The 15,860-nt window shown below is 39.3% G+C and overlaps 1 protein-coding gene across 2 annotated transcripts in view; it reads left to right on the top strand.

The window, feature by feature from the left end:
- Positions 1 to 15,860, top strand: part of LOC140238757 (cdc42 homolog) — a 148,522-nt gene that overhangs the window by 102,110 nt on the left and 30,552 nt on the right. The window contains exon 1 of one of the 2 annotated variants that reach the window (XM_072318652.1): positions 1,840 to 1,950. The exons of the other annotated variant lie outside the window; for it this stretch is intronic. The gene's annotated coding sequence lies outside the window, so the exon portion shown is untranslated. Of the gene's footprint in view, positions 1 to 1,839; positions 1,951 to 15,860 lie in introns of those variants that run through there. 2 annotated transcript variants of the gene reach the window in all.

Genomic DNA, 15,860 nt, shown 5'->3' with positions numbered 1-15,860 from the left:
GGACAATTTTCCGCTCCGGCAAAGTTCACCACCGCTCCAACAACGCCCAGTCAAAGTTTGGCACCGCTAGACGCAAGTTCGTGGACGCTTGGGTCCGCCAGGCCAACGCAGAAATCTTGAACGCTGGACCACCGCTGCTTCGCCAGCTTTGCCCGGGCGGTGATTAAACGTTGCACAAACTTTGGAGCGGTTGTATAAGCGTTTTACGAGCGGACACGGGATTGCTGGAACGGTGTCGGGCGTTGAAGCAGCGATCCATTGCGGTGATGAACTTTGGTTTGGCGTTGGTATGGAGGTGTCGGAGCGGGACCAGGATTTGGCTATAAATATTGGGAGAAATGGACCAGGAGCTCATTTGGAATCGAGCTGCCGTTGAGTGCAGACCTCGTTTATATCGAATTTGCTCAAAGTTACAGTAAAACTGTACTACCATGGATGCTGAGAGACTTGCTATGATTGGTGCACTAGTCCAGCAGCAGAATCTTCTTGGAGGCTGCTGCCTTTCCTTCTCCAGCCTTCCTCTTCTTTTGTCCACGTGGCATGATGAATTTCACCTAACGACTTCTATCAAAAATCTATCAGAACTTCTATCAAAGCGATCCGTTCAGCTCCGTATAGTAAAAAGCGGTATGCCGCTAAACCAACTTTAAACCCCCGCCGAGCCAACGCCCGCATGCGCATGTAGAACGCCGCTCTATCAACGTTCGTGTCACCGCTAAACCAACGCTCGCTACCGCTCGCTACCGTTAAACCAACGCTAAAGCAACGCCGGCTTCAGCGGTGCACCGCTAAGGCAACGCCTGTGTTTTCGATTTTTTTTCCCCATTTTGTGCGCGGCGACGAGCGTTGTCGAAATTCGGCCCCCTCTCCCTATAATACCCTACAAGGAACGCTTCAACAAAGTTTGGGCGGTGTGACCGGGCCAAAAGTTGAGTACTTAGTACATGGTTAAGTGGCTTCCGTCGCGTTGCTATTGTCATCGCGAATCAGATTTTTAATCTCTTTTCATGTTTAGCCTCGTCCAACCGCGGCTGTTGGAATGCATCGCTCGGAGACTATGAACGCTTGTATCGGCTTTTATTTCTAATCTTTTGAAGGAATCACTGAAGACTGAACCTGTCTACTGACCATTAGTTTTGAGTGTTTGTTTGTTTGTTTGGGTTTTTTTTCCTTCCTCCGGTTACAAAATAATTGATGTTAGTACTCACAAAATAATTTGTCGGGTTTTCTGTTTTGTTTTGTTTTGTTTTGTTTTGTTTTGTTTTTCAGGCGTTGTCCAGCAAAACAGCGAATTAGTATGATGTCGATGAAGCCAGTGATGAAGACTCCTGAGCTCTTTGTCTGAAAGTTCCTTATTCAAGCTCTTTTTGAGAAAAATAATTCGTTAGAAGTGCCAATATTTCCTGCAAAAATAAAATAAAGTTTGTTGAAACAGCGTGTTGAACTGAAGAAAGCATGAGCCAAGACCTCCCAACTCCCGGGGATCCCGACCAGCTGCTGAAATCGGATAATGTAATATTTTTGCCGCCATCTCGTGGTGAACGTTGTACAAAACGCGCGCGTGATAAGACGTCCATTTTGCACGTCCGTTCATCAACCAACGAACCTCTGCTGCGGGCGTACGGAGAAAGTACGTGTTATCGTCCGTGCGCAAGTTCAAACACAGCCCACTACCCTACCACCCACCGCTTGCTAGCCGCCCTCTGCTTCGTTTCGTGCGTTGCGCCGCGGTTGTCAGCGATCTGCTGATCATCTGTGTATGTGTATGTGCCTATGTACCGCACTCTTTACGGATGCGCGTGTGCTTCTCTCACGATCACCGTGTAAAAACCGAACGTACGTACGTACGTGCCATGTATGAGCAAGATTGATGTGTGTATGAGATTCTGAATGAGACAAAAAGTACGGAAATAACTAACGAACTGGCGCACAGAATATCAAGCCATTGTGGTGAGTATGAAAATGATATTATGTGTATATGTTTCTGCATTTTACTTTATGACTATATGAAAGATGCCTAGTTGTTCAAGTAGCGCAATGTTTAGTGATCAGATACAAGCTATTGAGGAGGAAGTGAATGAAATGCTTGTGGGACACTCCCATTGGAATGTATGTGGTGTGTGTGGTGATCGTCGTTGGCAGTGTATCATTCCCTATGAAGGTCGGCCACCAACACTGAACACTGCACTGCAGCCATGCAGGGTAAATCACGTTGGCTGATCTTGCTCTAGGGCCTATTCTACTCTTTATTTTAAGAAACGAAGACCATGAAGTTTCATCGGCGTTTCATCTGTAGCACAAACAGTTTTGTCACATGACATGATGAAACTAACTTTCAGACACCCAGCTATTGTTACAGGTTGTCTACAAGTTTATAGGCCTACAACTTGTAAGTTGTATGAACTTTTACATTGCCATCTTTTTACTGGCACTGCAAAACATCTCTTTTCGACTTTAGGGTGCGTTCGAGCGCTCTCATAAAGTGAACTGTACTGTGCCATACTCGCGCTAGAGGAGCGCTCGAACGCTGGTAAAGTGTACTGTACCGAGCCAAAAGTGGACCACCACTTCCTGATGTGTTCCAAAAGCGTACCAAAAGTGTATGGTATCCCTACTACATATTGTAGTGGGATTTGGTTTGGGGGATGGTTGATTTTAACTTCCCCTCTTATCTACTGTACCTCACGACCTTAACCAGACCCAGACTGTGACTTTAACATGACTAGGGGGTCACCTGACTGACACATCCAGCTCTATATCAGGTGACAATTGACCCCCACGACCTTGACTGGACGCTGAATGGACTCACGGATTAGGAAGGAAACAACTACAAGGCATACACCTGTATAAATCTACCTGAATCCAGTCCATCGTCAGCCTGGCGTAGTCAGTAAGTATTTTACGCTGTGAAGTGGACACTAACTCCCACTTTAATATCGACCACCCTTATTGAAACCGACCGCGTATAATTCGCGCACTGAACACTTAGTACGCACTTCTCTGTGCGCAAAGCACATAAAAATGGATTGGCTTTGAATGTAGATGAGGATGGTGTGGGAAAACGCGATAATTCACTGTTCATTAATGATTTTATTATAATCAAGGACAAAATTTCGAATGAATATTTTCACCGAATCGTAATGACAGCACAATGTAATGTCTATGGAAGTTTCTAAAAGGCTTCTAAAAAGCTTCGTACAACACGGTGTTCAATACAACTCGGTTTGCGTGCATTGTCAATGCAAAAACAGCGGTCGATCCTAATAACGCGATTTACCGCGGGGAGCTGAAACGAGGCCACGCAAGTTCGTCGGCGATATTTTTGCACTGAAACTTCAAATCGAAAAGGGAACAACGGTATTTGATAGAGCTGGATTTTCTCAATCACGTAGGTCAAGTTTTTTACGTGAATTTCAGTGTTAAATATTCTTATCAAGCAAATAAACATTAGGCGGTCGATTAGTAGTAGGTCCAACCATACCAAAAGTTCGCTGTAAAAAGCATGCGTGTATCATGCGCATGCATCACAATGCAAAAACATCATTCTCTTTGTTTGGGACAGCTGTAAGTAGTTCAAGCGCCAAGTGGATAGCATTCTTGCTACAAAAATGTGTTACCTTTTCAAAAGATAACTCGTGAGGTACGCTTTCTCGATAGAGCGCTTGAACGCTTCAAATCTGGCACAGATCGGTACAGTACGCTTTGGTTCAGTTCGCTTTGGTTCGCTTTAGAGCGCTCAACCGCACCCTTAGTCTAAACCATCGAGATTTCACACCACAAATGAGACCACCACGCATGGGTACGATGATGGGGGCCGCATAGGCCTAAATCTATTTAAACAGTTAGGCCTAATCACGTGTATCTTTTATAAAGTTGTAACAAATGAAAACAGAAGAAAATTGACCAGAAATTACACTGTAGATTTTTCTGCTAGATCCCGATGGAATCCCATTTTCTTTGCTCATTTTTCGCCTAATAATTTTTTATTAAGTTGGTGAGGTATCTTCCCAAGGCCAAGTTGCAAGAAGACACACACACAGACACAGGAGTGTCCGGGTACATGAATAATGTCAGTGGCTCAGTTAGTGGATTATCTTTATATTACAAGCAAGAGTCATTTGCCCTGTAGACCCAACTGCTGTTTCCAGCACACTGAACAGTTTCACTGGTAGTATTACGTGGGTAAACCAATAAATCTGCCTCTTTTTCGGTGGCTTCTTGTTAAATGTACAGTCGGTAATGATGGTTTGCCCCTCACTACAGCAACAGACAGTACACCAAGAGGCAGGTATATTAGTCTCTGGTATGGGCTGATGCACGATGGTTGTCGGTGGCATAGGAAATACCTGCATGTGGATGCAGAAATCAGTGAATGCAAGTATGTTACATGTATAGAAGTACCAGAACTTTGCTTTTTGGATCTTAATAGAGCAAGCGGGAAAAATGTAAGGGCAATGTAAACACATCGCTCTGAACATACACTGTAGTAAGGGATTTCTAAGCAAAGTAACACTATACAGTCTGCCAGAAAATGGCACATGAACATGACAACGCGATGGTCCCGGTGTTACACTGCTGTGCTACTCTACCCTGATCAAAATAAAAAATTTCTTGCTGTAACATCACTACACGCTCCACCCTAATGGAATTGACCGGGTCTTACAATGGTGTCAACGTCAGCACAATGCATTCCCGCTGTAAAGTGTGTGCGGTTTCTGTGTCAGTTTACCTGTTTCCATATCAGTTTAGCTGTTTCTGTTTCAGCTATGCTGTTGCTGCACTCATTTGCACCTGAAATACGCTGTCATCACTATAAAATGGATGCAGCTGATTCACTTTAAATTTGACTGCCAACAAAACATGTCTACCAAACGTTCCAAAGAGGCATATGTTGATTACACATAGGAGTAGGAGGATAAAGATGCTTATGCTACACCTTTCGAGGCTGAAGAAGCAGGCTCAGATGAGACAGACACAGAAGAGCAAGGGGAGATACGTAGGACGAATCAATTCAGATTGATACCAAGAAAGCCAAGAAGTAGAGACTGTATCACATTATTTTAATGAATCAAGGAGCAGAAGATACTCAACTGTCCAGTTCTTTAAATACAAGCAATGAAAATAATATAATGAAATCAGCAACATTGAACCAAAGGAAGACAATATACAAATGCAAGAATATCAAGATTAAGCCATGAAAAGATCAGTTAAAGAAATAGGGGAAATCTGTTTATGAAACAAAGACCTGTACAGTTGTATCCTACTTAAAAGACAATAAGCTACATTTGTATATGGATACAATATCTGAGTCCAGTCATTTCAAAGAAGCTCTTTGCTCATCCATCTTGTCTCCATTTGTGCAGGAATATAAAAAAAAAAAAAAAAAACTGAAGCATGACTGCTGTACACACATACAATACAGTATGTTGTATGGGTCAATCCACGTCAAATCAACCAATGCTGTTAACCCGACCCCCTTCAATTTTCTTTAAACTCGCACCAAATGTGCCCCCAAGTGTCTGACGGAAGATTCTGAAATATTTTGCCCCAAGGTCAAACGGTTGCTAAGATACGGCCTCCCTTAGCAACCAATGCGTGGCCGAATAACCGAGTTTAAATAAAATTTGCTATTTTTGATTGACTGTTGCAGCCAGGTTAGATGCGATACATTGCTCATTTTCTGTAGATTGGAAGAACTTTATGACCTTAACATGCGCAATATATTATGGAGCGGATCTGACAATCCGTTATTGCGCAAGAGGTCACCGAAAATGGTGTTAAGTGTCAAAGTTAATGTTTTCGGGTGCATGTTTGGAAGCTGATAACTTCAAAATTCAATTAGCTGAGATCTCAATATTATGCATATTTGGAGACTCTCACGTGCTCTACACACCTACAAAAAATCAGCCAAAAAGTATGCGTCGTTTTCTTGTAGGGCGCCCTCAAAGTTGGATTTTTTCAAAAAGTTGCCGAGTTCAAGGTCACAAATCGCCCCTCGTCCCATCGAGGAGTGACACCAATTTTTGTGTATTGATAGATATCTACCTATATTTTCATTGGTTACCAAAAAACTTTTGTAACCAGAATGTTTAATAGCTGGTTTACGCATTCGAAAATGGTCGTAAACAACCCCAAAATCAACGTAAAATGACACCTGGGGTTTACAGCACATTTCAAATTGTGATAAATCAGAGATGAAGTGCCAAGACACAATGGTATCTTCTGTGATGATAGTCTGTAATTAGTACAGAAAGGATATACATCACAAATTGTTTTGTCTTATTGGCAATGACCATGAAAATGTAGCTGAAAACCGCAAAAAAACAATAAATGGGTCAATTTTCCGTAGCCATAATGGTGTTAAAGCGTGTTTACATTGACTTTTGTCTGCCATTTCAGTACTCTTGGTGACTTTAAGCTGAAAACTGCTAATCATGTTCCATTTTTATTCTATTCTAAACTACAAATAATATTTCAGGTCATCTTTAGATCTTTTGACCTTGACATTGTTCTGAAAATAGCTGTAAATTCCTTAATATTAGCATATTCCCAACACACAAAATTTAATCATTTTCAAAATTAATATTTCTGTCAGACAGAATGCCTAATCATATTTAAGTTTACAGTACTTGTAGTCTGTAACGAGTATTTAGAGGATCTGGGATTAATTTATTTGTCTAACATGACAATGACCTTGAAAATACAGCTGAAAAACATCAAATCAATAATAATTGTTCAAATTTCCAAGGGTGTTTGCACCGACTTTGAATAGTACGTCATTTTAACATTACTGATGAGTTATAGCTGATAATTGCAAATCATGTTCCCTTTTTTTTCCATTTTGAGCTACAAATAGTATCAAAAGTCATATCCATATCATTTGACCTTGACATTATTCTAAAAATCTATTTTAATAGCCATAATGCCTTAAGATGAGCATATTCACAACACGCAGTTATGAGCATTACAGCATATATTTCAATATTGATTTTTTCACAGACAGAATGCATGATCTTGTTGATATTTGCAGTATTGGTAGTCTGTAATGGATACTATCTAGGATCTGTAATGATCAATGCACACCCAACAGTCATGCAGTAGTTTCTAATTTATCCAGGGTGTAGGCCTATAGATAATGGATGCACATTATTATCTCCATTAACATTTTAGCCAGAAACCTACAAAGATCAAAACACTAACAATTTCAAGACTACTTCCATCCTATGAATGTCATTGACTTAGATTTTCTGGTTCTGAATTTCACACACTCAGCATTCTGTCTGTGAAAAAAAAAAATCAAGTTTGAAATGTGCTGTAAAGATCAAGATAATGTCGTGAATATGCTCATTTCAAGGCATTTATGGCTATTTTTAGAATACTGTCAAGGTCAAATGATATGGATATGACTTTTGATACTATTTGTAGCTCAAAATGGAAAAAAAAGGAACATGATTTGCAATTATCAGCTATAACTCATCAGTAATGTTAAAATGACGTACTATTCAAAGTCGTTGCAAACACCCTATTATTGGAAATTTGAACAATTATTATTGATTTTATGTTTTTCAGCTGTATTTTCAAGGTCATTGTCATGTTAGACAAATAAATTAATCCCAGATCCTCTAAATACTCGTTACAGACTACAAGTACTGTAAATTTAAATATGATCAGGCATTCTGTCTGACAGAAATATTAATTTTGAAAATGGTTAAATCTTGTGTGATGGGAATATGCTAATAATAAGGAATTTACAGCTATTTTCAGAACAATGTCAAGGTCAAAATATCTAAAGCTGACCTGAAATATTATTTGTAGCTTAAAATAGAATAAAAATGGAACATGATTAGCAGTTTTCAGCTTAAAGTCACCAAGAGTACTGAAATGGCAGACAAATGAATGTCAATGTAAACACGCTTTAACACCATTATGGCTACGGAAAATTGACCGATTTATTGTTTTTTTGCGGTTTTCAGCTACACTTTCAAGGTCATTGCCAATAAGACAAAACGATTTGTGATGTATATCCTTTCTGTACTAATTACAGACTATCATCACAGAAGATACCATTGTGTCTTGGCACTTCATCTCTGATTTATCACAATATGAAATGTGCTGTAAACCCCAGGTGTCATTTTACGTTGATTTTGGGGGTGTTTACGACCATTTTCGAATGTGTAAACCAGCTATTAAACATTCTGGTTACAAAAGTTTTTTGGTAACCAATGAAAATATAGGTAAATGTCTATCAATACACAAAAATTGGTGTCACTCCTCGATGGGACGAGGGGTGATTTGTGACCTTGAACTTGGCAACGTTTTTAAAAAATCCAACTTTGAGGGCGCCCTACAAGATTTTTTTTGTAGGTGTGTAGAGCAAGTGAGAGTCTCCAAATATGCATAATATTGGGATCTCAGCTAATTGAATTTTGAAGTTATCAGCTTCCAAACATGCACCCGAAAACATTAACTTTGATGCTTAACACTGTTTTCGGTGACCTCTTGCGCAATATTGGATTGTCAGATCCGCTCCATAATATATTGTGCATGTTAAGGTCATAAAGTTCTTCCAATTTACAGAAAATGAGCAATGTATCGCATCTAATCGGGTTCCAGCAGTCAATCAAAAATAGCAAATTTTATTTAAACTCAGTTATTCGGCCACGCATTGGTTGCTAAGGGAGGCCGTATCTTAGCAACCGTTTGACCTTGGGGCAAAATATTTCAGAATCTTCCGTCAGACACTTGGGGGCACATTTGGTGCGAGTTAAAAAAAAATTGAAGGGGGTCGGGTTACAAATTGTCTGAAAATTGGTTGATTTGACGTGGATTGACCCGTATCTGATCTTCTCACACAGTGATCACAATGCAACAATAATTTACCAGTAATGTGGAGAAAGGAATTACAGACTACATGTTGAAAAATAATGAAAGCTGATGTTGCAGGTACATAGTTGCTTCAGTACAAGTTACAAGAGCAACACTGTACATGTGTGTCTTATATGATACATTGTACTGTAAAAGTTGTTTCTTTCGCGGTGGTTTTATTTTCGCGCTTTGAGGTTGAAGCACGAAATTAACATCACGCGAAAATCGCCGCTTGTTACAACGCTATTGCACACATGCACACACAAGATTCCGCGCATTGAGTGTATTGATGGTCAACACACACACAGCAATACCGCGCAATGTAGGTCAAGCATTATATTAAGTACTCGTGAAACAGGATTTCAGGTAAGCCTGCATTTAATTTTAATTTCTATTTAATAATTAAAAGAATAATTGGCTTATAGTTTGGGCTTTGATGTGCAAAATAAAACAGTTTTTGCAGACTGTGAATTCACAGATTTTGCAGACTGTGAATACACAGATTTTGCCGACCGCGAATTTAAACTCACACGAAAAAGTCGGCACCGATGGAAACTGCGAAAGTATCTAATTTACGCGAAAGAAACCACTTGATTACAGTATCTTGTAACTCACACCAAAGCGCAGAATAAACCCCAATGCAATATCATCTTGTTATTGTGTTGGTATCTGTATATCAGAGTCTCCAGCTCTCAGTTTCAATGATTCGTAATTAGTCTTTTAATAATGTCTTGCATTACATGTACACTGTACTACTTGTACAGAAACCACAAACTACGCCATTAAGTCTAAGCCAACTGCAAGAGTAGAATCACAACTTTGGTAAAACTACACAAGTGCCTGTAGACCTAATATTACAGTATAAACTGAAACCACTGTAAATGAAGGGGGGAAAATGGCATTGATCGCAGTAACTTTGACCCATCTATTGTCTGTGAAGCAAGTCGCCACATGAGCGATCATAAAAGTTAGTGTTAATGCCAGTGTGTTTGCTCATACGTTGTTCCCAACTGTATTAAACAAAATTGAAGAAGTATCACTTTTAAAGTGCTGAAAACAAAATATTTCAAAAAGAAATAATGCGCCTTAGTGGAAAGTATCACTTTTGAATTGGTGCTGTTGTGCTGTTGTGTTTAATACTTATCAATGTTTCTCATGTCTTTGCCACCTATCAAAAAGGGTTGAAAAACACACACACAAACACACACACATTGTTGGCACCATACAAACAAGAAAATTTGTACATCATACTCAAAGTGCATTTGAGATCATACAATTGTATGCTCCAGCATATTTTACAAATGATTTCAATAAATGATTACAGCTACACCATCATGCACAATCTCTGCAACAGCTGAAGGGACTGTAAACAAAATTTATGACATTACCATTTCTATGATGGCATACAGTTGAAAATTTTGAAGGTAATGGTATGAAATAAAAAAACAACAACAAAGTCCTTTCCTGTGAATACTGTCATTCTGTATATTGTGCAAATATATTTAGGTGATACGCTATCAGCGTATCACCTATTGTGATTGTCAAAATCTCTCTTTATTTTTTTTTATTCTTCTTTCTTTCTGGACAATTTTGTGTCGTCAATATCTCAACAATGACATTACGGAATGACATGAAATTTTCAGTCAACATGTCTCATAACAATATCTAGCCACAATAAGGTTTTCATGACAGTAACATATCTATGACGTCATTTAGGCGCCATTTTGTGATTTTCGGACCTTGTCACATGATCGATCATAACTTCATAACTAGATGTAATTTCTGCGTCATTTTCGGTGGACATAAAGTTCAGGTCACGCTCTATCTTACTTTTTAACGCTAGTTACCCAGGTCTTCATTACGCGCGCGTAAGAGCGCGTCAAAATTTTAAAAGGCTCAAAACGACTTCCCAATGGGAAATCTCGAAGTTTCAGACAATTTTAAGCGTTTCAAACATTTTCTCGCGTGCGCGTCCGTCCGCGCAATTTCGCGCGCAGAGGGCGTAACCAACATGAAAATGCAATTTTTTTGACTGATTTGGATTCCTGATACTTTGAGTAACAATATCCACTGATTTCCGATCGATGTTGACCTATAACAAAGGAATGCGCTGGCGTCAAAGTTGAAATTTCGTGTGCGCGTCTATGTGGAAATATAGCGAAAAACATGTCTTTGTTTATTTCGCAATAGCTCTTTAAAAAGTCCGTTGACCCTATGTTTTTATTGCATATTACAAAAGCATATGAATTGGAAATAACGTTTCAAGTATCAATATTTCCCGAAATACATTATGACGTCATCATATCATCATCTGAAATCAAAAAAGTGGAATTAATTTTTTTGAGGTACTGTTTCTAACATTCATTTGCTCGTATCTCTGTTGTTTAAGCTCAATATTATCCCAAATTCACATATGTTGTACTTTTAACATTTGCCTTTCAAGTCCATGTCATGGTTTTGAAATTTGATGACGTTATCATACTTTAAATTGTGATTAAAAGTAAAGATGTAAAATTGGACAAGTTTACGTGTTATGTCTATGGGAAGTGATTTTTTTTAAAACCATCCATTGACTTGACAACGTTTAAGCAACTTTGTCTCAGCTGATTTTGCTTCATTTCCTCTGAAATTTAAGTATGTTGTAGCTGAGACAATAAGCTGCAGTTATCATGCATTTTGTTCTTTGAAATCTTCTCATGAGGTTGACAATTTTGCAGTTTAAAACTGAAAATGAGAATGGAATGTGGACGAATCGATTCCTGATTCATCTTTCACATACATAAGTTTACGTTCCTCATATTTTCTCGTCGAGACGTATGGCCGAGTGGTTAAAGGCGCCGTCTCAGAGACGTGAGGTTGCACTCGTGCAGGTTCGAACCCCACAAGATCACGAAACAAAATACCTAGCTATTTTACTTTTTTTTTCTTCAATGGTGTATTACACATTCGTCCATGTAGAAATTACGTTCGTATATAAACGCACCTATACACACACACACACACACACACACACACACAATATCCCTCTGTTTTGTGTTGGAGACCACATTGCTTCGACTGCTGCAGAATGTTGCATCCTGACTCTGTCAAATAGTATGTAATGACGACAACGGAGGTGTTGTACTTTGAGCAATTGTCTTTCAAGTCCATGTCATTGTTTTGTACTTTGATGACGTCATCACACTGAAAATTGTGATTAAAGGCAAGGTATCAAAATCAGCCGATTATAGGTTTTATGTCTGCGGGACGTATTTTTCCGAAATTGCCAGAAATGGCACAGCGACCTCAGTCGTTACAAGGCCGCATTTCCTTCTAGCAATGCAATACATGTTCACGCGGCCACAATTGTTGAGTGGGCATTGACTTTTTCCCCCTGTAATATCTATACATTTTTTTTCGGCCTTACCGTTTCCGTGGATGTCCCGTGGCCGAGTGGTTAGAGAAACCGTTTTGCATGCACGCTCAATATAACTTCAAGGTGCCTATATCACATTCTTTTCTTTGTCGATCACAGATGACCGACATCTGATGACCCCAGGCGTATCACCTAACTCGTCAGTGTGACGAGTTTCATGTCTCGTATTTAATAAATTTGGACTTTAAGAACAATTTTTCCAGTGGGTGATTTCATGATCAAGAACTACAATGAAGGAAAAAGAAATAAAGAACCAGATATATTTTCAGGAGAAACTTAAAAGTGACTATCCACCTCAGACAAAATATTCATGTATGAATTCCTGAAAAGTTCATTGAAAATGAAGATTCGTGAAACTTCTTGTTTTCTTCAAACGTGTACAGTGTACAACTGTGTATCAGTTTTAGTACTATCGTACACGTATGTTTTTAATTGCTGTTGAATTCCCATCTATAGAGGGCAGCACATAGAATTAACCAAACCATTAAACAATTCAGAACTTCTGAACAGACTGTCTGACATTCCTCAAACTTTCACATGTTTTGCCAACCCTTCTGCATTTATTTTGCTGAATTATATTTTTGTGAAGTTTAAAATATACTGCGAACCCACATGCTCGTTTTCATGCTGCAGCCAAAAGCAAGTAAAATGTGATTGTGCTTGAAGTCATTGTCACCTGACTTTATGAGTAAAGGATATTTCTTAAATGTATTTATTTATTTATTTATTTTTTAAAGAGAGAGAGAGAGAGAAGAGATCTGTGTGCTGTATTGTAGTCTGCATAAACAGAATGGCCTAGAAGATTTAGGGAATTATTGGCAGTTTGGCCTCTCTGCTAAAGTACATGAAGTGCCCTCACACTGACCTCAGCATCTACAATTTACATTGTGTACGACTGAAATGGAAGGAGCACTGAACCGGGAGTCAACTTTACTTTATTGTATACAGGCTTTCCTTCTTTTGTGTCATGTTTACCTTTTGCACAATGATATAAGCTATATTTCTTTCTTTCTTTCTTTCTTTTCTTCAGGAAATATGCACTAGTACAATGTAGGCATAGGACGTGTATGCTGCCCACATACAATAACCTTACAAGTCTAAAAGAATTAATTCTGGGAACTCATTTACAAATTGTACACACAATTGACATGTGTACATACCCCCCTCCCACACACACACACACACGCACACGCACACCCATACACACACTCAAAAATTACATACGACACATTGTGACTATTACCTACTATTCTCATGCATTTTGAGAAATGTGAAATACACTGTAATGATTACACGTACACACTAAACCTTCCCAAGTGGGAGGTTAGCAACACTCAAAAATATCCGACAAGTAGAAGTTCGCGTAAATATCTACTGGTTTGCGCTAAAATTTTAGCTTACGTGATATACAATTTGCAGCTTTATCTTCTGGAGGATTGTGTGTATTTTAATATTATCGCACCAGCATTGTACCCAATCTGTGTGATAGCCTAAGTATACACAGCACTGTCGCTGTACACAAGTGTAAGTCGCGACAGGGCTGTACCGTGTGGACACTACATAAGGCCAAAAAAAAAAAAATTGTTGCATTGGCGTAACCCGCCCTACCCTAAAAATTCCGCCGACCCCATGTTTTTTTATTTTTTTTTTTGCTATCGATATCAAATATCTTGTTGATTGCGATCGCGATCGCACAAACCCGGAAGTGGAAACGGCTCTGGGGATATCGGATGTACGAGGGAGAGATCTAGCGCCTCGCATAAGCCTTCCTTGATCAGTACGTCATCTGTTTCCAAAACGGACACGTACTCTAACAAGATTTATTCAGTGTATACGTAGCATTCAGACTGCGATGTATTGTGCACAGTTTTGCCATAGGTTTCTTGTGTGGAGAACTTACACGAATGTGTATATGTGGGACTGTAATAGAGATCGCCGTGTGCGATGAAAAGATCTTACATATGGGTCAATTTGCATCTATCTTATCTAAGTCAAAATAGTAAAATATGAAGTGAAAACATTCAGGATAGGGATTTCAACATCTTTAAATTCTGTGAAGGGGTATAATTCCAGTAATATCGGCCTCATAAATGATTTGTAGAATAGATGAACACAGCACATTCGGTGCAGCAGTTGTAACTGTTTACTGAGCTGAGCACGAGTTTTACACGTAAAATGCAGGTAGCAAAAAAAAAAAAAAAAAAAATCCGCCCGACCGACCCTATTTGAAAATCTCATGTTACGCCAACTCAACAATTTTTTTTTTTTTGGCCTAATCTTATAATTCCGGGGCGCCGACTCTATTTTGAATTTACTGCAACATATTTGTTACTAAGACTACATAAGATGAAAACTTTATCTTTTAAACTCCCGTTTTCAGCTCTTGATAGTGACATGTTTCACAACTTACCAAAAATGACACCTTTTTAAATCCTGTACGCTGCAGAAATTGTAGAAATCGCAGAAATGATTCGAAATGTCGGCGCAGCACTGGGCAAAGGGGACCTGTCGACCGCGCGGGCATACAAACTCTAGCGCAATTTGCATCGTTCAAAGCTGGGAAAGATTTATTTTGAATCGCCCAGCGATGATCACAGCATCCGGGGTTAAGATTGGACTTTTTGCTCAGTGTATGCTGCGTGAGGGCTCACTATGGACTGAAATACCATGCTCATAGTCCAAGCATCTCAATTCACGTGAGTGATTCGTAAAATTTGTGATAAGAATGTAGAAATTTTCAACAGTTTTGTTTTTGTGTGGCCGTGTTCGAGGGGTTTATATATGTGTATGGGGTTTAGTAGATACACTGTATGTGTATCACACACCATCAGACACCGTGCGCTAGCAAGGCATCTGGTCAGGCTGTGTGATAGCCATGCTTGGCTTGTGCCGAAAGGGTGGGTTGGGTGGTGGCGCGTCGCGTTAATGGAAACACCACCCTTCGTCCAAAGCCCCCCCCGGTTTTGCCGAAAGGGTGCGTTGGGAGCGTTGGGTCGCGTCGCGTTGACTGGAACCCCACCCTTCGTCCAAAGCCCCCCCGGTTTTGCCGAAAGGGTGCGTTGGTACTTTTTCTCATGTAATATTAAAAGACGAGTTTTTAATTCATATTTAACCTTCAAACAACCATTTCAAAGAGGCTATCGTCCGGATCGGTTTCTAAGCGCACAGTAGGGAAGAGACGGAAGTTGGTCTAATTTCATTTTGTATTAAGCGCATTACAAATGTAATGTATTATTATTATTATTACTATTATTATCGGTTTACACTCTATTACCACTTGGTCTACAGCCAGTTGGTCTAATAGACTGTTTAATATCAGTTGGTCTAATAACCAGTTGGTCTAGTCATCATTTCGTCCATCAATTACTGTTTGGTCTAATTGTTATTTAGTTTAAAGGGGAAGGCTAGTAACTGATCAGTGGGAATCAGTGGAAATGCTGGGAGATGATTGTTCCAATCCTTATGGGATTCATTCAAGAGTTCATTGTATATCTAATGTTGTGTGAAAATGATTTGCTTCAGAATGGTCTCATATTCAAGTAATGTGCAGTTTAATGCTTCCAGGTTAGCGTCCCTGGTC

Source organism: Diadema setosum, chromosome 15 (genome assembly GCF_964275005.1).
Source record: "Diadema setosum chromosome 15, eeDiaSeto1, whole genome shotgun sequence".
Lineage (NCBI taxonomy): Eukaryota > Metazoa > Echinodermata > Echinoidea > Diadematoida > Diadematidae > Diadema > Diadema setosum.
Note: the sequence above shows the minus strand (reverse complement) of the source record. Positions and strands in the feature narration are given on the sequence as shown.